Source organism: Ictidomys tridecemlineatus, unplaced genomic scaffold (assembly GCF_052094955.1).
Source record: "Ictidomys tridecemlineatus isolate mIctTri1 unplaced genomic scaffold, mIctTri1.hap1 Scaffold_295, whole genome shotgun sequence".
NCBI classification, from domain to species: Eukaryota; Metazoa; Chordata; class Mammalia; order Rodentia; family Sciuridae; genus Ictidomys; species Ictidomys tridecemlineatus.
The window spans coordinates 411,058-433,795 of NW_027522374.1; the positions used below are offsets into that span (position 1 = coordinate 411,058).

Here is a 22,738-nt window from a genome sequence, read left to right on the forward strand (position 1 = left end):
TTTAAAGCTTGTTTTCTGTAGTGATAAGGATAATTTCCAAATCTCCTTTGTAATGTGTTCCATATGTCTTGTGATAAAATACTGTGCACAGAAGAGAACACTGCTGAAAATGCATTTGGTTAGTAATGTGCAACATGGGAGGCACACTGGCAAGAAGAAAATGTTCTGTACACAGCCTATTAAACTTTTAAAAGACAATCTTTTTTAAAAAATACTTTTTTTATTTTATTACCTTTATTTTATTAATTTATTTATATGTTGGGCTGAGGATCAAACCCAGTGCCTCACACATGCTATGTGATAAACCCAACCTGATCTTTTATTAAATTGGGAGCCCTCTCACCACAAAGCCATGAAAAGCTAATTTCGGCTTTACTATAAATTACTGCAAATTCTGAACCTGCTTGGAATGCCTGCCCGTGCCTTGAACTCACCCATGCCTGGCTCTCTGAACAGATAGCAGCCCTCTCTGAAACTTTAGTGACACCTCATAAATATTGGCCTTCCCTGGCCAGACAATGACCCTCTCTGAGGCTCTAATGGTCTTCATAAATTCTGATGTTGGAGCCAGCAAAAATTGTAAACTACCATTAGTGTGATGCTTGTCAGAGTTCTGTTATCTGTAACCCCCCTTTTGTGTAACTTTCTGGGCTATAAAGCTGGGCTGTAGGAAAGCTGGGGGGCGGTCTTGTTCCTGCCGTTTGGGGAGGAAAAGGCAGTCCGGCCGGTCGAAATAATAAGCTTGCTTTAATTTGATTTTAATTGGAGTCAGTGGTCTTTTCTTGCGTCCTGGTCTAACATTTTGGAGTTCCCCAGCGAGATGACCCTGCCCGACCAGACCACAAGACCAGACTGCTGGAAATTCTGAAGCCAGCCTTCGCTCCAGGGCTCAGGGCTGGAGAGCCACTCTAGGGGGTGCGCAACTTGAGACGTTCCAAGGCCTCGGAGTGAGCCTTAGGTCCCCGGAACCCTGCAGTGAACTGCCACACTAAAACTATGTAGCAAGCACCTGGTGGAGGAGGCCTCCATAGGTAAGTGGCGCCTTTATAACATCTGATATCCGGTTAAGGGAGATCTCTTCTGATGACAGAGAGGTGGCCTGGCGAGGCTCACATATACTCCTGTCCGGACAGTACGAGAAATCGTTCTGTCTTCTGTTCTGTTCTGTAGGGAATTCCTCTGGAAGGGTAGAGAGGTGCCGACGGGCACGCATGCACTCCTACCCCGGAGCTTTGGCAAGACGTTGCATTGCTCCTCTGTTTCTGTTTCGGCGCCGGGTTTCTGTTTTCTTGTTTTTGTTCTGTGTTCTATATGTTTTTTGTTTGTTTGTTTTTGTGCGTTTTGTTGTGTGATTTCAGTGATAAAAACTTAAGGATATTGGACGTGAAAATGGGTAATAAAGCAAGTCAGCCTGACACCCCTTTGGACTGTGTTTTAAGGAACTGTGATGAACTGTACCCCCCTTTGTTAAGCAGGAGGAGAGAAGCCCCTAGCTGGCTGCTTGAAGCACCTCCAGTGCAGAGGGCAATGCCTGCTGGGGACCTAAGAACTGAGTATCTCCCAGGTTAACAAGTGAGACTCCTTTAAAACCCCTTGTCCCTCCAGATCAAGAGAGTCACAACCTTTGGGCAGAGTCCCCGGTGTTTCTCCTTTGTTAGCAAAACAATAAAACTCCCTTTTTCTTTTTCTCAAAACCCTGTCCTCATTATTAAATTTGCATTAATTGGCTCTAAGCTCAGGAACCGAACTTTCAGTTACAAATTTTGATACCCCCCCACCCCCAGAACTTTTTGAGAACTGACTACTGAAATGTTAGGAGATGAAATGTGCTTGGGGTGGAATCCTGTAAGTAAAAGGAGGGACTGAGGGACTCCCAGCAGCTGCCGAAGCCCTGTTGCTTCGGGGATTCCCTCCTTCTTTCCCTGCACTGTAAGGATTATGCCACCTCTGTCTTCTTGAAAAGAGAAAAAGAAAAAGGAGACACTTAATGCAGTAAAGTCGCCATGGAGACCCTTGATTTTATATTTCAGATTGCCCCTCTGTGAAAACATCTGGTCCCCTTGTGGGGACATCTATGGTGCCACTGGTGTAGGAGATTTTTCTCTTATCTGCTCTGTTTTAAAAGGTTTCTGTCTGTCAGCCATAGTCTGGAGCTCCTCTCTGTCTGTCCTGTGTCTTTGTTTCTGACCCTTTAAGACATGTGCAATAGTGTGTTGATATTATAAATTGTTTCTTGGGAATGATCTTGGCTGAATGTGTATCTAAAAGATGATGTTTTATTGTAACAATCTGGTATCTGAATGGGTTTTTGATGCATTGCACAATGCTGCAGTTAAAAGTTGGGGTTAGGTAGTTGTTTAGTTTATGATTTCAGATAATTCATGCCAGAGAACTTAAATACTTAGGATGGAAAACTAAAGAACTCTACTTCCAAGTTGGCAAGTAACTTCCCAATCATTCAGTCTTTTTTCACCAATTTTGAATTGGGTAGCCTGGGAAAATGTTACTGTGTGTACCAATGCATTAATTTGGACAAGGATAGTAAATCATAGTATGGTATCTGTTGACAAAACAAGATGTAAAGATATAAAATTTTGTGAATTGTATCTTAAACTTGTATCATAATTTTCAACATTGGAACCTGAAAATTATGACTTATAGTTAAAATGCCTTAGGCCTGAGGTGTCTGCTCAGAATAGCAGTTTTTCCCTGCTCCTTCCAGACCTCAGCCAGGACTTATGTTGAAATGCAAATGAAAGAAGCCTGCAAGCTCAGTAGGAGACTGATCTGAGACCTAAGGAAAAAAAAAAAAAAGTAAATTGTATGGTATTTACTAATTACTGGCCAGTCATTTTTACTAGGACTCTTGTTTTTTTTCCTTAGATTCTGTATTTTTTTGAGCTCATGATTTTGACCCTACAGACCTAGGTTAATGTTTTTCTGATCAGTCCTATCTTTGACCAACTGTGGAGTTTTTAAAACATTGCAATGGAGATTTCACCTGCGAAAAGTTACTAAGGCCTTTACTATTGTTATGTGTGCACACTTTTGTTATGTGTTGTATGTCTATATATACATATGTCCGTATATCATATATATGATATACAAATTAACATATATAAGGAGCGCTCATAAAAACAAATAAAAAAAATGGATCCAAAGATCTTTAATTCATGTGATTTAAATGGTTCAATTTAAATTAGATAAACAGATAAAAATAAATGTCTTTAAATTTAACTTACAAGTTTTTCTAGGTGTTCAAAAAACTCATAAAATATTAATGTCTATAAAATATCTAATATGCCTTGGTTCTAGGACTTTTCCTTCAACAAAAAATGGTTTACACTGTTCAATACATTTGTCTAATATTTTGATAAATAAGTAAAAAAAATTTGATATGGGATTATTCATGAGTACTTTTGTTAGATATCTGATTGATTTACTAAGGTCTGTATAAGTTTGTACTAAAGTCTGTATAAGATTGTAAAAATCAGTCATGTGTTAAAGAGACAAAAATTTCTTAAAATATAAGTTTACCCATAACATTGTGTTTATTAAGTTTTACTTTTTTCTAGAGCAAGCAACCATAAAAATTAAATAACTGGTTAAATAAGAACTGTTATTTTAGAGCACTGTACTACCATTTCTTTAAAAGCTAAGCTTGGTTAATGTAGAAACATCAATGTAATTGTGATGCTATTAATGTGCTCATATCTTCCAGGTATACAAGTCTGTAAGGTAGAAACTTTGAAAGAGCATTATATCAAGCTGGTGTTCAGAAGTTGTATGGTAAAAAATATATTGAGGATTTATTTACCTGTTATCAATAAGATATGTAAAGTTTTGTTACTTCTTACATTGGGGAACAATTTAAATGTATTTTTAAGTTAATGAGAGCCTAATCTATGTAAAGGTTAAAACTTTCAGCCTTTCTTTAATTCATGTTTTAAATGTGATATCAAATGGTGTTAGCTAATGTTTATGTGACCTCAAACAATTTATGTAAACTTTGTAAAATGATAATTAAAAATACAAAGATCAGCTTTAGAACTAAAACACTTAAGATTTATAAAGAGCCCTGCCTTACCTGAGATGAGGCTCTGTGTCCCATCTTACTACATGTGAGAAAGACTATGAAAACAGTAGGCCAGATTTTAGTTCGTTTAAAGTTATGTTCAAAAATTTGTTTTTTGTTGTTTTTTTTCTGTCAAGATTACTAGGATCTCAAACAGGGGATAAAATGTATAACTCAGCCAAAAATTCAGGGTAGCTGTTACACGAACTGTTTTTACTCTTGTTAATTTTATTTTGTAATTTCCTTATAAGTGACCTAAAGATTCCCTGTTAGTGTTTTACAGAAGTGTTGCTTTAAGAACACAACATGGGTTAGTTTGAGATAATAAGCCATCACCTACAAGACAGATAGGATAATACAGATCCCAATTAATAAAAAGATAAATAATTATAAAGTTATAGACATTAAAGCCCAGTACTCTTAATATAAGGCTGTTAAAATTTATTTGCTGGATGTTTAAGATTAAGTTTTAAAATTAAAGTTAAATTAAAAGGGCCAGAAAAACCAATATTCGGCTCTTGCCCTCTGAGTCAGTCTGAATCCAGGGAACAGGGGACTTCTCTAAAGAGCTTTGCAACTCTGGGCCACATAACCTCCCGATCAGGGAGACTAATGAGACCACTGTAGAACAGAAAGCCAATCAGTGCATTTGCTGTGAAGAGGAGGGTCATCAGAGGAGGGAGACATCCCTGGTGCTTCCGAGGGAAGCCACATGGTCAAGCAAGACCTAGACCCATCCTAGCGCAAATGGCACTAGCAGAACTGAGAAGTTTCCCCAGGAATGACTCCCATAAAAGCTCAGCTGTTAACAATAGATAGAAACAAAAGTCAGTTTGACTGCTTCATCTTAAACACTTAGCAAAGACAGTTAAAACCAAAATACAGCCATTCCTGGGCATTTTAAATAATAATAATGATGATAATAATTATTATTATTACTATTTAAGGTATACACTTTATGTTAGCCTCCCAAAATAAGTAAGACTGGAGGCTACAAAGAAGGATTCTCAGACAGAAATGTCTGATAACTATAAAAAGAGACTATCAAGAGGAGCTGCCAGAGACAGAAGTTTTTAGTTTAAGGCCTACAGTTATTTCTAACCTACACAGGTAGGCTTCGTGTTTGCTAGTATGATTATCCAGCCCTGAGTAACAGAATTAAAGGTTTCTCTATTAGACACAGAGCTCATACTAGTAAAAAAAATTTTGTAAGATTAGATGGCATTAAATTATTAAACTGTATCTTATGGGGAAAGACATCTGTAACACTAAAAGTTAAATGTTAAATTTACAGGCCTGATAACTGGAAATGTTAAAGCCTAGTGAGGGAACTTCTATACAGTGACACATTCCAGCTGCTACAACATTTACTCAGTACTCATGGTTTTTGTTTCTCTCATAGAAGCACCCATCCCCAAATGACTTTACAACCTGTTCTTCCCCAACCAGACTTCAAACCGAACTGACTTCTAAAAGGCAACTCATGTCCCTCACGCCGTGCTCCCTCACGTCACCCTCTCTCAGCTCAGAAGAAGCCAAAATGAGTGACGCCTGTCTTCTTACAACAATGGAGCCAAAAATAAATAGATTATCAATATAAGTAATTAATTAAGTCAGGTAAAATCAGGGAGACCGGTTTTGGGTGAGTTCTAAAAATTTGGAGACTGTTACCTGAGGGATTAAAATTCCCTCAGTGCTCTTCCCCTACCCTATCAAAGATTTGAAAGGGACACATAAGAAAAGGGGGGAATGATAAACCCAACCTGATCTTTTATTAAATTGGGAGCCCTCTCACCACAAAGCCATGAAAAGCTAATTTCGGCTTTACTATAAATTACTGCAAATTCTGAACCTGCTTGGAATGCCTGCCCGTGCCTTGAACTCACCCATGCCTGGCTCTCTGAACAGATAGCAGCCCTCTCTGAAACTTTAGTGACACCTCATAAATATTGGCCTTCCCTGGCCAGACAATGACCCTCTCTGAGGCTCTAATGGTCTTCATAAATTCTGATGTTGGAGCCAGCAAAAATTGTAAACTACCATTAGTGTGATGCTTGTCAGAGTTCTGTTATCTGTAACCCCCCTTTTGTGTAACTTTCTGGGCTATAAAGCTGGGCTGTAGGAAAGCTGGGGGGCGGTCTTGTTCCTGCCGTTTGGGGAGGAAAAGGCAGTCCGGCCGGTCGAAATAATAAGCTTGCTTTAATTTGATTTTAATTGGAGTCAGTGGTCTTTTCTTGCGTCCTGGTCTAACACTATGTAAGTGCTCTAACACTGATCCATAACTGCAGCCCCGAAAGATCATCTTAATTAAATAAGCGGAACTTGTATTCCATCTTGCTAGGAAAGCAGCAATCTGTTATTCAATCATCCAGCAGAGAGAAATGATATAGCTGTTTCAATGTGGTCTAGTAAAAGCAAAAAGTAATTGAATATATCACAGTCATTGTCTAAATATTCCATAAAATTATTATTTCTCCAAAGTTTTTGAAATGGAAAGAAAGGCATTCTCAAAAAAAAAAAACAGATATTTTTCTCTTTATTAAAAAAAGAGGGAATATTAAGAAAAAAGGGCATGATCACCAACTGAAATAAATAAGTCTCTTTAGCCCCTACAAATTATAGTTTAGGATAAAACATCTAAAAGCCTACTTTGTTATTTTGTATACATAAGATTCCATTTTGTCTTCATTAAGCATAAGAAATCCTATCAAGGAAAATCTTACATAACCACAGAGGGGAAAATAGAACCCTGGAACATTATTGACTAAAATTGTAAACAAGAAAGTCTATGTAAAAGTCATGTAATTCACACATTTTAAAAAAGTTTTTTTTCCAATATTGATCATTAAAAACATTTTAGAAATATAATTCTTATTTGTATGAAATAAGTACTCTTTGGAAGATGAGTGACAACAGCAATATTAGTCCTAGTGCATTTCACACTGGAAACAGAATACATAAAATTTCATACAAATTTGCTTTTTACAGCAAGGTTAAAAAAGGCAAGAAACTCTCTGAAAAATTCCTTGGGGAAAAGAAGCAACTGTACCAAAAACAATTGAACAGATTATGTCTACTATCCAAAGGAATCAGTTTTCCTTCAATATCTTTTCAGTTCTCTACACAGCATGAGATGTAGAAAAAGAGCAATATCTTGAAGAATGAAGCATGGAATCTACTGGGGAGGGGACCTGAAACATACTAATTATATTTGTGGCAGAATTAATTACAACATCCAGGAGGAAGCTGATAATGTTAGAGTGAGCTGTCAAGTGAAACAGGAAATTTTTTTCCATGAATTTTCTAATGAGTTTTACTACACCCCCAGTATTTATTTTAAGACATTCTGCTTGTCAGGGTGGAACTCCTGTACTCATTTTCAGTTTAGTGACTATTTAAAAAAAATCTTTACTCCATTCTAAAATATTAATAAAATAGTCCACTTCAGTATAATTCCCTTTATCCTGAAGGCACCTCATTGATTTCTTTAAAAAGCCAACTAAAATAAAAGAGCCCACTGAAGGGTTCCACTGTTATTCATTCTTTGCTTTTGTCCTAACTTATGACTTACATGTATAAATTTATCTTGTTCTATGATCTAAATTCTTGGATGTTTCAAGTTATACAAGTTTGATGGTAAGTCTTATGGCATCTAATATGTGACTTTGACTATGACATTTAGTACATAATATTAGCTATTTCTAAAATCTGCTCTGTTTGCTATCACACTTAAGACTTTTTAAAAACCATTTTTTTCTTGCTTTAAATCATTGGAGATTAAATTCAGAAAGCATGTATCCCAATTTAGAGTAAATTAGTTTAAATCAAGGCAACTAAAATAATTTTTTAGTTAAAAAGATTTAATATAATTAAATTTCCATCAAAAGCTTATTGAAGTTTGATAGGAATATTATATGTATTCTCCATTATTCAGAGTTAAATTAGCTTTACTTTGGAAGGTAAAAAACAAACATTTTAAAGTTTCTTTTCTTCAATTAACGTTGCAGATATATAAGAAATTTGGAAGGCCTTATTTAATAGTACAAGATTAAAGTAAACCATAGTATGTACTTCTAAATACATATGGAATTTAAATCAGACAATAAAAGAATACTAAATATTTTGTTAGTAGTAAGTTCTCAAATATTCTGTACAACTTTTTCTTACTTTTCAGAAAATTTAGAATGTTAAATATTTATACCGTTCAATTCCTAAGTGATGCCTCAATTTAAATGAATAGGCCATATCTCATAATCAATTTATAGCAAATAAAAATGAATATTAAACTTAAATACTACCTGTGCATTTCTCATGTTGTTCATCCGTTTGAGATTTAATTTTAAATAATTTCATAATCAAGTTATTTATAGAATTATATAACTCATTAGGAGATTTTAAATAATTAGATTTTTAATAAACCCAATTATTTAAAAGGCTGTGTCTTTAAAGTATTTCCAGTTTGTCTTCAATGGAATATTTCCACCTTAATTGAAAATTAGAATAAAATACGCAAAATGATTTTAGGAATCCCATATGCTTAGTTATTGGTGCTATTAATAATGGCAAAAAAAGAATGATGGAAAATGTTAGACTGTTTTTCATTTAGTTTTCTTTCTTTTTCAAGTCTATCATACTCTAGCAAAAAAAGCATTTATGAGTAAACTTTTTCCCAAAAAAATGTGAAGTCAGGATGCTGCAGTCTGGCTGGGCACAAATCACTAAGCCACCACAAAGCACTTGTATATCAAACAGAAAGCTTTATTGCCCAAACTCCACCAGCACTCCAGGCACAGTCCCTGCTTACTCTTCCAGCACTCCACAGGGCTCCGCCCCAACTCTCTGGGAACCCCATGACAACTCAACTCCAAAGTAGTGGGTGCCCGAGGCAGCAAGAGCTGCCCTATTGCCGGAAAGGTCTAATATACAACTGAATACACAGCTTAACTAACCATCATCATCTCAATGGCTTGCTGGTGGCACCTTTCAACCATTCCCTCTGGCAAAATGCCAGGTGTCATTCTGACTAGGCTGTGGCCCTCAACATCAGGATATTAAATGATGATCTTAATTGTCCAGGATTTATTTTGGTTTAAAAAATTAGAAATTATTTACCATTGGAATAGACTAGAAATATGGAAACAAGTTTTGCAATGGGAACAGCTATCCAGATACATAGTGTGTGTATGTGTTTGTGTGTGTGTGTGTGTGTGTGTGAGAGAGAGAGAGAGAGAGAGAGAGAGAGAGAGAGAGAGAGAGATCCACCTGTCTGATATCCTGTTTCTTTTTTTAACCTTTAAATTGTGTTCTAAAAAATCCAAATGTTCTACAAGAAGATTTTTATTTCTGTCATTTGTACTGTATGATTCTGAAGGGACAAAAGTTTACACTTAAGCAAATCAACAAAGAAGCAATAAAAATACAACAAAAAGTCTTATTACATTTCAATACCACATGCAAATAAACTGCATTTTTTCAGTTTTACATTGGGCTGTATTACTCACAACTTCATCAATTCACCAAAATATGGAAGGTAATACTTACATTTAAATTGGATAAATAAAGTAGTGAATAAAAGCCTTCATAGTAACATTCAGATAGACCATGACAGTCAACTGTGACTTATTCAGAAGCTATATATTACCTCTATTCAAATGCATCCTCAGAAAGATCCAAAAGAAACTGGCCAGTTAGGAATGCTCTAAAGGTGGTAGGATATCTTTCCTGCTTGGCCTTCAATGTCAAGGTCATCATTTTTGACCAAATGTTGTACTGATCATATAGTCACTATGTATTGAATGCCTAGCTCCTATTTAAATTAAGTAAATATTGGTGACACATCTGATATAATGAGTTAATATTGATACTAGTTTTCTCTCTTTGGTTGAAATACATACAGGATTGTGATATGCACACATACATATATAGACACAAACAGGTCATTTGTTTGCATACCTAACATACATAGATTGTGCTGTAATCACTCCTTATAAATAAACCTTGGGATGGTCCAAGACTAACAAGGAACATTGCAATTTTTATTGTCAGGTTTTTTTTTTTAATTGGGAGAAATATTTTAATAGCAACTATGCTGGAAAAAAATATTTTAATACAGAAACATCATCACACATTTCACCTAAATCAAAGGGAAAATATGATTTAATTTTAAAATTTGCATTTTAAAGCAATATTTTTGGAACAATTATACATCATTTTTTGGCAGTTAGTCTATGTTGTTATTACAGATAAATAATAGTTTTCCAGTACTATTCCTGGTTTAGTAACTGGTTTTTTTTTTATTTTTTTTTTTATTTTTATTTTTTTTTTTTATTGTTGGTCGTTCAAAACATTACACAGTTCTTAATACATCATCTTTCACAGTTTGATTCAAGTGGGTTATGAACTCCCATCTTTACCCCGTATACAGATTGTTGTTTCACATCAGTTACCCTTCCATTGATTGACATATTGCCTTTCTAGTGTCTGATGTATTCTGCTGTCTGTCCTATTCTCTACTATACCCCCTCCCCTCCCCTCCCCTCCCCTCCCCTTTTCTCATCCCTGTTTAATGTAAATCTTCTTCTCAAGCTCTTCATCCTTGCCCTGTCCTTGTTTACTCCCCTTATATCAAAGGGGTCATTTGGTATTTGTTTTTTAATGATTGACTAGCTTCACTTAGCATAATCTGCTCTAATGCCATCCATTTCCCTCCAAATTCTATGATTTTGTCGTTCCTTAATGCAGAGTAATACTCCATTGTGTATAAATGCCACATTTTTTTTATCCATTCATCTATTGAAGGGCATCTAGGCTGATTCCATAATCTTGCTATAGTGAATTGTGCTGCTATGAACATCGTTGTAGCAGTGTCTCTGTAACATGCTCTTATTAGGTCTTTAGGGAATAGACCGAGAAGGGGATTAGCTGGGTCAAATGGTGGTTCCATTCCCAGCTTTCCAAGAAATCTCCATACTGCTTTCCAAATTGGCTGCACCAATTTGCAGTCCCACCAGCAATGAACAAGAGTGCCCTTTTCCCCGCATCCTCTCCAGCACTTATTGTTGTTTGACTTCCTAATGGCTGCCAATCTTACTGGAGTGAGGTGGTATCTTAGGGTAGTTTTGATTTGCATTTCTCTAACTGCTAGCGATGGTGAGCATTTTTTCATGTACTTATTGATTGATTGTATGTCCTCCTCTGAGAACTGTCTGTTCAGGTCCTTGGCCCATTTATTGATTGGGTTATTTGTTATCTTATTGTCTAATTTTTTGAGTTCTTTGTATATTCTGGTTATTAGGGCTCTATCTGAAGTGTGTGGATTAAAGATTTGTTCCCAGGATGTAGGCTCCCTGTTTATCTCTCTTATTGTTTCTTTTGCTGAGAAAAAACTTTTTAGTTTGAGTAAGTCCCATTTGTTGATTCTAGTTATTAACTCTTGCGCTATGGGTGTCCTATTGAGGAATTTGGGGCCCGATCCCACAGTATGTAGATCATAACCAACTTTTTCTTCTATCAGATGCCATGTCTCTGATTTAATATCAAGCTCCTTAATCCATTTTGAGTTAACTTTTGTGCATGGCGAGAGATAGGGGTTCAGATTCATTTTGATGCAAATGGATTTCCAGCTTTCCCAGCACCATTTGTTGAAGATGCTATCCTTCCTCCATTGCATGCTTTTAGCCCCTTTATCAAATATAAGATAGTTGTAGTTTTGTGGATTGGTTTCTGTGTCCTCTATTCTGTACCATTGGTCCACCCGCCTGTTTTGGTACCAGTACCATGCTGTTTTTGTTACTATTGCTCTGTAGTATAGTTTGAAGTCTGGTATCGCTATACCGCCTGATTCACTCTTCCTGCTTAGCATTGTTTTTGCTATTCTGGGTCTTTTATTATTCCATATGAATTTCATGATTCTTTTATCTATTTCTACAAGAAGTCCCATTGGGATTTTGATTGGCATTGCATTGAACTTATAGAGAACTTTTGGTAATATCGCCATTTTGATGATGTTAGTTCTACCTATCCATGAGCAGGGTATATTTTTCCATCTTCTAAGGTCTTCTTCTATATCTTTCTTTAGGGTTCTATAATTTTCATTATATAAATCTTTCACCTCTTTTGTTAGGTTGATTCCCAAGTATTTTATTTTTTGGGGGGATATTGTGAATGGAGTAGTTGTCCTCATTTCCGTTTCAGAGGATTTGTCACTGATATACAGGAATGCCTTTGATTTATGCGTGTTGATCTTATATCCTGCCACTTTGCTGAATTCATTTATTAGCTCTAATAGCTTCTTTGTAGACCCTTTTGGGTCTGCTAGGTATAGGATCATATCGTCTGCAAATAGTGATAATTTAAGTTCTTCTTTTCCTATTTTTATGCCTTTAATTTCTTTTGTCTGTCTAATTGCTCTGGCCAGTGTTTCGAGGACTATGTTGAACAGAAGTGGTGAGAGAGGGCATCCCTGTCTTGTACCAGATCTTAGAGGGAATGCCTTCAATTTTTCTCCATTCAGAATGATGCTGGCCTGTGGCTTATCGTAGATTGCTTTTACAATGTTGAGGTATGTTCCAGTTATCCCTAATTTTTCTAGAGTTTTGAACATAAAGGGATGCTGTACTTTGTCGAATGCTTTTTCTGCATCTATCGAGATGATCATATGGTTCTTATTTTTAAGTCTATTGATGTGGTGAATAACATTTATTGATTTCCGTATATTGAACCAGCCTTGCATCCCAGGGATGAATCCTACTTGATCATGATGTATAATTTTTTTGATATGTATTTGAATCCGATTCGCCAGAATTTTATTGAGGATTTTTGCGTCAAGGTTCATTAGAGATATTGGTCTGTAGTTTTCTTTCTTTGAAGTGTCTTTGTCTGGTTTCGGAATCAGGGTGATGTTGGCCTCGTAGAATGAATTTGGAAGTTCTCCCTCTTTTTCTATTTCCTGAAATAGCTTGAAAAGTATTGGTGTTAGTTCCTCTTTAAAGGTTTTGTAAAACTCTGCTGTATACCCATCCGGTCCTGGGCTTTTCTTAGTTGGTAATCTTTTGATGGTTTCTTCTATTTCCTCTATTGTTATTGGTCTGTTTAGGTTGTCTATATCCTCCTGACTCAATCTGGGCAGGTCATAAGACTTAAGGAATTTATCTATGCCTTCCCTATCTTCTATTTTATTGGAGTATAAGGATTCAAAATAATTTCCGATTATCTTCTGTATTTCTGAAGTGTCTGTTGTGATGTTACCTTTTTCATCCCGTATGTTAGTAATTTGAGTTCTCTCTCTTCTTCTCTTCGTTAGCATGGCTAAGGGTCTGTCAATTTTATTTATTTTTTCAAAGAACCAACTTTTAGTCCTGTCAATTTTTTCAATTGTTTCTTTTGTTTCAATTTCATTTATTTCAGCTCTGATTTTAATTATTTCTTGCCTTCTACTTCTTTTGCTGTTGTTTTGCTCTTCTTTTTCTAGGATTTTGAGATGAAGTATGAGATCATTTATTTGTTGGTTTTTTCTTTTTTTGAGGAATGAACTCCAAGCAATGAATTTTCCTCTTAGAACTGCTTTCAATGTGTCCCATAGATTCCGATATGTTGTGTCTGTGTTTTCATTTAACTCTAGGAATTTTTTAATTTCCTCCTTGATGTCTTCTAAAACCCATTGATCATTCAGCAACCTATTGTTCATTCTCCAAGTGATGCTTGATTTTTCCTTCATTCTTTTATCGTTGATTTTCAGTTTTATTCCATTATGATCAGATAAGATGCATGGTATTATCTCTACCCCTTTATATTGTCTAAGAGTTGCCCTGTGACATAATATATGGTCTATTTTTGAGAAGGTTCCATGTGCTGCTGAGAAAAAAGTGTAACTACTTGATTTGGGGTGGTATAGTCTATATATGTCAATTAAGTCTAGGTTGTTAATTGTGTTATTGAGTTCTATAGTTTCTTTATTTAACTTTTGTTTGTAAGATCTGTCCAGTGGTGAGAGAGGTGTGTTGAAGTCTCCCATGATTATTGTATGGTGGTCTATTAGACTCTTGAACTTGAGGAGAGTTTGCTTGATAAACACAGCCGCACCATTATTTGGGGCATATATATTTATGATTGTTATGTCTTGTTGGTGTATGGTTCCCTTGAGCAGTATGAAGTGTCCTTCTTTATCCCTTTTGATTAACTTTGGTTTGAAATCTATTTTATTAGATATGAGTATGGACACTCCTGCTTGTTTCCGCATTCCATATGAGTGGTATGATTTTTCCCAACCTTTCACCTTCAGTCTATGAATATCTTTTTCTATCAGATGCGTCTCCTGTAGGCAGCATATTGTTGGGTCTTCTTTTGTGATCCATTCTACTAGCCTGTGTCTCTTAATTGGTGAATTTAAGCCATTAACATTTAGGGTTATTATTGAGATATGATTTGTTCTTCTAGCCATATTTGTTTATTGATGTTTCTAAACCTGATTTGTTATCCTCTTTGACTATTTTTCCCCCTTTACTGTCCTATCTCCCATTGTTGGTTTTCAGTGTTATTTTCCATTTCCTCTTCCTGTAATGTTTTGCCAAGGATTTTTTGAAGAGATGGTTTTCTAGCTGCAAATTCTTTTAACTTTTGTTTATCATGGAAGGTTTTAATTTCATCTTCTATCCTGAAGCTTAATTTCGCCGGATACACGATTCTTGGTTGGAACCCATTTTCTTTCAGTGTTTGAAATATGTTATTCCAGGATCTTCTAGCTTTCAGGGTCTGTGTTGAGAGATCAGCTGTTATCCTGATTGGTTTGCCCCTAAATGTAATCTGCTTTCTTTCTCTTGCAGCTTTTAAAATTCTCTCCTTATTCTGTATGTTGGACATCTTCATTATAATGTGTCTAGGTGTGGATCTCTTATGATTTTGCACATTCGGCGTCCTGTAGGCTTCTAGGATTTGTGATTCTGTCTCATTCTTCAAGTCTGGGAAGTTTTCTTGTATAATCTCACTGAATAGTCTGTTTATTCCTTTAGTTTGGAGCTCTGTGCCTTCCTGTATCCCAATGACTCTTAAATTTGGTCTTTTGATATTGTCCCATAATTCTTGGATGTTCTGCTCATGGTTTCTTAGCAGACTTGCTGAGCTGTCTATGTTCTTTTCCAGTTGAAATACTTTGTCTTCATTGTCTGATGTTCTCTCTTCTAAGTGATCTAATCTGCTGTTAGTATTCTCAATTGAGTTTTTAAGTTGGTTTAATGATTCCTGCATTTCCAGGATTTCAATTTGTTTGTTTTTTATTACCTCTATCTCCCTGTGAAATTGATCTTTTACTTCCTGGATTTGTTTGTCAATGTGATCTTTCATTGTCTGATTTTGCTGTCTCATGTCTTCCTTGAGACTCCAGATCATCTGAAGCATATATATCCTGTACTCTTTATCTGACATTCCGTCTGTTGCAGCTATTACCTCTTCTAAAGTTGAGTTGACCTGCATTGCTTGTAGACCTTTCTTTTCTTGTCTTTTCATACTGCTCGCGTTTCTTCCTGCTTGGTGCAACTGTTGTGTTTTTGAAATTTACCTCCTATTTATTTATATTGCTCTTGTATAGTTGGGAAGTCTCCCTTGCAGGGCGGGTAGTGGCTGTGCTCCTCCCCTAATTAGGGTGGTCTGTCTACCACGCTAATTGGTCGCAGGTCTGCCCCCACTGCAGGCACTGGTGGCTGTTCTGCTCTGACCCGACTCCAATTGTGGTAACGTAACTAACACACCCTGGGGTCATTGGTCCTGATCTGGATGTGGGTGGCGGCTCTGCTGTGCCCCCACTCCAATTGGTGTGACGTGTCTACCACGCTGGCAGACCTCTAGGCCGGTGGGTCGCAGTTCTGCACAGCCCCCACTCCCAATGGGGGTACCTGACTACCTCTCCAACGGGTCGCTGAGCCCCCTCCGGACCCGGGCGGCGACCCTGCTCCACCCCCACTCCAACCAGTGTGACGCGACTGCCTCAGTGTTACGTGTCCACCACGTTGGCAAGCTACCTGGCCTGTCTTGCCAGTGGGTCGCTGGTCCTATTCTAAGCGTGGGCGGCTTCTCTCTTCAGCACCAGCTGCATTTGGGGTTTCATGGTACCACGCCGGCGGGTCACTTGGCCTGCTCTGGGCGCAGGTGGAAGCTCCACTCTGCCCCCACAGCACCCAGCAGGACCCTGGCCGAGAAGCAGTCACCGCCAGTTCCCTAGCCTTGGGCCAAAGCAGCTTAGGTAGCAAGAACCCCGCCTTTCCGATCCAGATACACTCTCTCCGCTGGGAGCTGGCCCCAGCGAGCGACCCCCGGGGTTCCCCAGCCCCAGGCCAAAACTGTCCCGGGAGTCAGAACCCAGTCGCCCCAAGCTCAGCGCACGCTCCACTCGGAGCTCGCCTTCACAGGCAGTCTCCGCAGATTCCTCAGACCTGGGCCCGTTTAGCCCCGGGAACCCAAGTCCCGGGAACCCAAGTCCCGCTGCTCAGTGCCCGGCGCACGCCTTGCCAGGCACGAGCCTTCAAGAGTATTCTCCACAGGATCCCTAGTCCCGATCCTGAGCAAGAAATCTGTCTGCTAGACGCAGGCGAATACCAGCCTGAAATCACCTGTTCCGTAGCTGAATGAGCTGAGATCAGCAGAACAATGGGATGATTACATCATCTCTCCAAGATGGAGGCCGCCGTCCTCCGTGGTCAGACCGGTGACTGGAACCACCGCTTCTCTCCTCTGTCTCAAGCCGGAACTCCGCACCAAGCGCTGCCGATGTATCGCTGGCAGGAGCCCTCCGAATCCGTATCGCTGTTCTCCCTCTCCTCGCTGTTCTCCCACTCCGGCTCCCTGTCGATCCCCAGCGCGCACCGCAGACAACCCGCCGCGGAGCTATCAGGCTATGCGACCCTCCGTGCGGAGAAATGGAGCTCCCACTGCCGAACCTCGCACAATGGAAACCTGTCTATTAGATTCTGTAGCGCCTCAATTTCACTGGAAATTCCCAACAAGATATCTTTCAGCCGTTTCATATCTTCTTTCACTGGCTCAGTGATGCGGCGCACTGGGGTGATGCACTCCCTTCGCCGCCATCTTTCCTCTCCCTCTAGTAACTGGTTTTTTTTAATGCATTTCTCATTAGATGTGTTTGGGGTTTTTAAATTTTTTTTAGTTGTAGTTGAACACAATACCTTTATTTATTTATTTTTATGTGGTGCTGAGGATTGGACGCACTGCCTCACACATGCTAGGTGAGAACTCTACTGCTGAGCCACAACCCTAGCCGCTAGAAGTGTTTTAATATTGTTATTTTAGGTGAGATAATTTTTCTATTATTTTTAGCTGGCTATTGTTGGTATGAAGTAAGAATATTTATGAGTATATTGAGCTTGAATCTATGTACTTTGATAAATTCTTCTATTAATTTTAATCCTTTGTTCATTGACTTTCTTGGAATTTTGAGGTCATCATATCACTTGCAAATAATTAATATTTTTCCTCTCTTTCCCAATAGTTAACTCTCATGTTTTCTGCTGTATTATACATTAGCTAAAGTCACTCCAAATAGTTGAATTATAGCTTGCATGCATGTTTTATTGTTTGGGATATAATAGAATTTCCATTACGTCTCACATGTATTTAACTTTTTTATATTCTCATAAACAGGGTTTATCATGATAAATATTTTTCTACATAAGAGATATTGTAGTAAATATTTACCAAATATGTACAATAAAGTAGTCTTTTGATTAGCCTATAATTTTTTAAATTTATTTTTTAGATGTTGATGAAACTTTATTTATTTATTTATATGTGGTACAATGCCCTACTACTGAGCCACAAATCTAGTCCCTGATTAGCCTATAATTTTAAAATTAATACTTGTAAAAATATTTTTATATCATAAAACAAGATTTCCAATAGGAAGTAACAATGAGCACTTTTTACTATCATAAAAATTGAAAAAAATGAACAACTTTCCATTTCCACCTTAAAGTAAGATAATATGACTATAGTTATGATGAAATATAATTTGGCCAAAAAAAATATCTGTGAAAACTTCATATACATGAATACTTGTATTAGCTTAAGTTAAAAAATGCCATTCCATATATGTTCATTTTTTGCCATTTAAATTGAAATATTTATGAAAACAAAAATCCTAATAATATGATCCTGATATGACTATAGTCCAATGTGCAATAAATGTTAGTTTATTATAAAATAATTATGAATTTTAGCCTGACTTATAAAAATAGAGCAAAAATATAAAACATTATGCTATACATATATGTTTATTTTTATCATTTAAGCTATGATATTTATGAAAATCAAGGACACTAAAAATCAATATGCCTCTAGCATGGCTACATTCCAAATAAATTCTAAGTATGCTGCTCTAATCTACCAAGGAAAGCAGTTTCAGACTAGTAGAAAATAGTTAACTTTTGTGTATATCATATGGAAAGCAATATTATCCATTCAGAGGTAACTTTGATCTTAAGAAATTGATTGATAGTTTGTACAATTAACCATGTTACAAGAACATACTAGTTTACTATAAAATTACATATTACAAGAACATATTAGTTTACTATAAAAATATACTTGGTAAACACATTAATGATGTTAATCCATAATTCAAAGATGATCTAAAACTTGATTTTACAAAAAATATGAATTCAATTACCTATCACACTATCTTTGGTGGAACACAGATCCCTTAAATCCTAAATCCATTATGCAGTTAGCAAATTATAGCAATTTCCCTTTGTAAAATCAGAAATAAAAAATTCCATTGTACTATCAGATTTAATTTATTCAATAAATTTTCTCCCCAAAACTTTCTTATGAACTGATTTTTTATAAATTAAATATTTTAATCAGATTTTTAATTTAACTCATATCGTGAAGAATCACTGTATAAATAAGCAACAATTTCTGATTTGGATGTTTACAATCAAAATTATCAACTGTATTTTTAAATACATGATTTTTTATACTGTTATTTATAATGGTTTATACCCACAGAAGAAAGTTGGATATTGAAATGCATGTGCATTTTTTCCTAGTTTCAGGCTTTTCAAAATAATTAGACTTCTACAAATAATGAAAGGTGAAACAACAAATGCACTGGAATATTGCTACTATATTCAGATTTTGATCTTATAAAGAGATTTAATTGAGACATTCCCCATAAATATATCCCAGTTTATCCTCTAGCTGACAAGTCCTACTGGGCAATAATGTTTTGTACTCTAGGCCATGGCTCTGTTATTATTCTCAAAAATAGACTTTAGTCTCATGCTTAAATATATAAACACATATTTATGTTCTCAGTGTGAAATGTAGATTATGTGGCTTTGAAAATAGACATTTAAGGCATTTTCCCCTTTTTAAAGGAAGCTATGTCCCTTAATTTTATGCTAAATGGTATTTTCTTCACTATATACATAGCCATTGCATTTTTATAACAAATAGTTTCATACTTTGATTAGAATACTGAGCATGATTTCATTTCAGTGTTCTGAGCTTGTCAGGTTCACATAAAATAAAATATAAAAACAACCATCTTTGTATTAGCAAGCAAACTACCCTTCAGTGAGTGCCACCATCCCCCTGAGCTACAGAACTGGTTAGCGCCAGCCTTCCCTGAGTTTACAGCAAATTACTGAAAGCATGGCTTGCATAAAATTAAATCATAAATTATCTGACTGCTATCTCGCTGCCTTCTGATATAGACTTTCTACACATTTTAAGTGGAACTGACGTGAACAGAGTTCACTTACTTGCAGCTTCCAGCTGAAGGTGCAAATATAGAGGTCACCTCCATGCACCCTTTGTTGCTGTTACCTTTGAACTGTTCTTAAATTACTAGGTGTTAAATAATAATAACAAAAAGAACCTGGCATCACAACCAAGATGCTTAGTCTTTAAAAGGCAGCTTTCTTGTGCTATAACAACTAATTTAAGCAAGTATGCCAGTCATGTGCACCTAGCCTATGAAAGTACTAAGGAACCCACGCAGGCCAGAGATTTTCACAGGCATCACCAAAAAGAAAAAAGGGAAAAAAGAAAAAGAAAAAAAAATTAGGTGACCATACCTCTATCAGTTTTCTCACCATATGAAATAAAATTTCCATGTGGCACTTGTATCTGATGCACAGCATGGTGATTTATGAAAGATTCAAAGAGCATGCAGAAACAATCTTTATTACATCCATTTCCGGCTTGTCAGCTGAGATCATGTTGGCTGTTCATTAAAGAACTCATGCAGGTGAGAGGAATATATCTCGATACCTTGATAGATTGTCCGCTTCCCCACTGTGACAGCCGCTGAATGGATTGAGCAGCGGGGAAAAATGAAGAAAAGTGCTGACTCGAAAGCTCTGCTGTCAGATATATTTTTACATAGGCAACCATGTCATTTCAGCTAAACAAACATCCCCCTCAGTATAATGTATTAGATCTAAAGCCCTACCCCCTACTTGCAAGGGAAACAATTATGGGGATTATGTTCAGAGATAATGTAAAAATGTAATAAAGAATTAAAACTGAAGAGCATGGTGTTACAGTGTTGTTTCTATTTTGACCTCCATTGTTATTACAAATAAAAGTAGCCAACCAACAAGTCAAAACCTGCTAACAAAGTTGTTCATGAAAGAGCACCAAATAATTAAAGCTTTTGAACTAAATAAAACAGTTTATGCCAGAATTCAGCAGTCATCAGTGTTATTACTGTCATAGTTAATAAAAATCACAGACATGCTTTGCCGTGTATTCAAATTCTTCTTTGTCTCACATCTCACCTTTGCACCACAGCTTCACATTCCAATCAGACTGTAATTTGGGAAACAATATTCCACAGTGGCTGTGCCTTTGGATGCTGACAAGCCAGCAAACAAGGGGCACGAATATACTGCATCAATTAAAGAGATCAGTTTATTATCCGATTATTTAGCAACAGGTTCTATTTGAAAGCCTGCTCAATAAATAAATTCCAGGAAACAGTTGAAAACAGAAAAGGAACAAAGTGAATGATTTTCTTCTTCTTGGCTTCTTTTAATTAATTTCCAGTATGAGCATTTATTTCTCTAGGAACCCTTACTTTAGGCATTCGTAACCTTCCTAACCACAAGCCTGAAAAAAAAATAATTAAAACAGACTATTGACAAGTGCTTTATAAAACAAAAGCACCTGTCTAGCCATTAAAGAGCTAGCTGGACCCACCCTACATGAATGAAAAGCAATGTTATTTTATCTCATTCTTCTTATATATAAAAATATTTACTATAAATGCCAGAAGCTATCATCTTCTCAGTGAAATGTATAAACTAACAAATCCAGACATAAGGATTTCATAATATATATAGTGCATAATGAAGGAAAAGGCAGATTTGAATCTTTATATAGACATAATCAAACATATTTAACTAGATAGAATTAATAGCTAAGCTAATAAAGCACATTGTTTGCGAAACATCAAATGACAGTGAAATACAGTTATCACATTAACTCATGTAAAAACAAACAAAAGCTTTTGTAGAAGTAGCAATTTCTGATTTTTCACTTCCACCAATTACAGCTTAGAAGTTTACATCTATGCATATTTATGAAATAAATTAAAACAAACATTGGCTTTTGTTTTTAGCATATGTTATAATGTACCATTCTCAAATTCATTCCTATTGACTTTGTAAGCCCAAAACTTTCTCCTATTAAACGAGCAAAGCAATCACTTCTCTAATTTCTTTGATGACCTAGGACAGGGTACTTTTGACATTAGCTTTTCTCCAGAGTGTCTACAGGGAAGTTTGATATGATAATTCAACTCAAGGTTCTGTCCATCTAAAATAACAACTAGAGTTACATTAGCTATATACAAATACAAACTAGACTTTTCTTAGATCAACCCCAAAATGTGTAAATTGTATGAACGTTGGCTAACACAAATGATCTGTTTACAGTTATAGGTGGCTGAATGCACTGTGACAAGCCCTTGCTCCACTCTGCCCCCTTCAGGTGCTGCAAAGCTCCTGGAGGTCAAGCAGGAGAAACATCCTTCCTCTTTATTTCTTAGTCTCAAGGCTGAGAATGCTACCTCAAGTGCCAATTTTCGATTACTGTGATGGAGGTATTCTGAGATACAGACTAATGCCTTAGGAATTGGACAGAGATCAAACAATTCACTTCTCCATGGGTAGCAAGCTGACATTGGATGATGATAACTTTTAGCCATCACCAATAGGTTCTAAGTTATTCACCAATGCAACATTTCATGCCTGAAGTTTTATTTTGATATTATCCCCTGGGATAGAATGGGACAGATTATCAATTTTGATTTACCACTCTAAATGGGTAAAATGTTTTAAAGAATTAATGCCTTTTTCATTCAGTATTAAGAGATTCTACAAATGTGCAAATATCGTTATATAGTTATCCACATTTAACCAGGATTAAGGGTACCTTAATTTGATAAGACAGAAATACATCAGACTTTGTTGTAAATATAATATATGCATATTATAACAAATATAACATGTAATTATATATAACATGTATAAAAAAGGTAGAAGGCAAGAGCAGGAGGAAAAAAATGCTAAGTGTGAAAATATACAGTTTCATATAGCACTAAATGTATGTGATTTATTTTCTGATTCTGCTACTAACATTTTTATAACC

At 36.4% G+C, this 22,738-nt stretch overlaps 1 long non-coding RNA gene across 1 annotated transcript; it reads left to right on the forward strand.

Moving 5' to 3' along the window:
* Positions 1 to 304: 304 nt before the first annotated feature.
* On the forward strand, positions 305 to 5,919 carry LOC144373199 (uncharacterized). The gene is made up of 2 exons (XR_013432967.1): positions 305 to 1,031; positions 3,722 to 5,919. It is a non-coding gene; the product is annotated as an uncharacterized LOC144373199 (long non-coding RNA).
* The last annotated feature ends 16,819 nt before the right edge of the window (positions 5,920 to 22,738 follow it).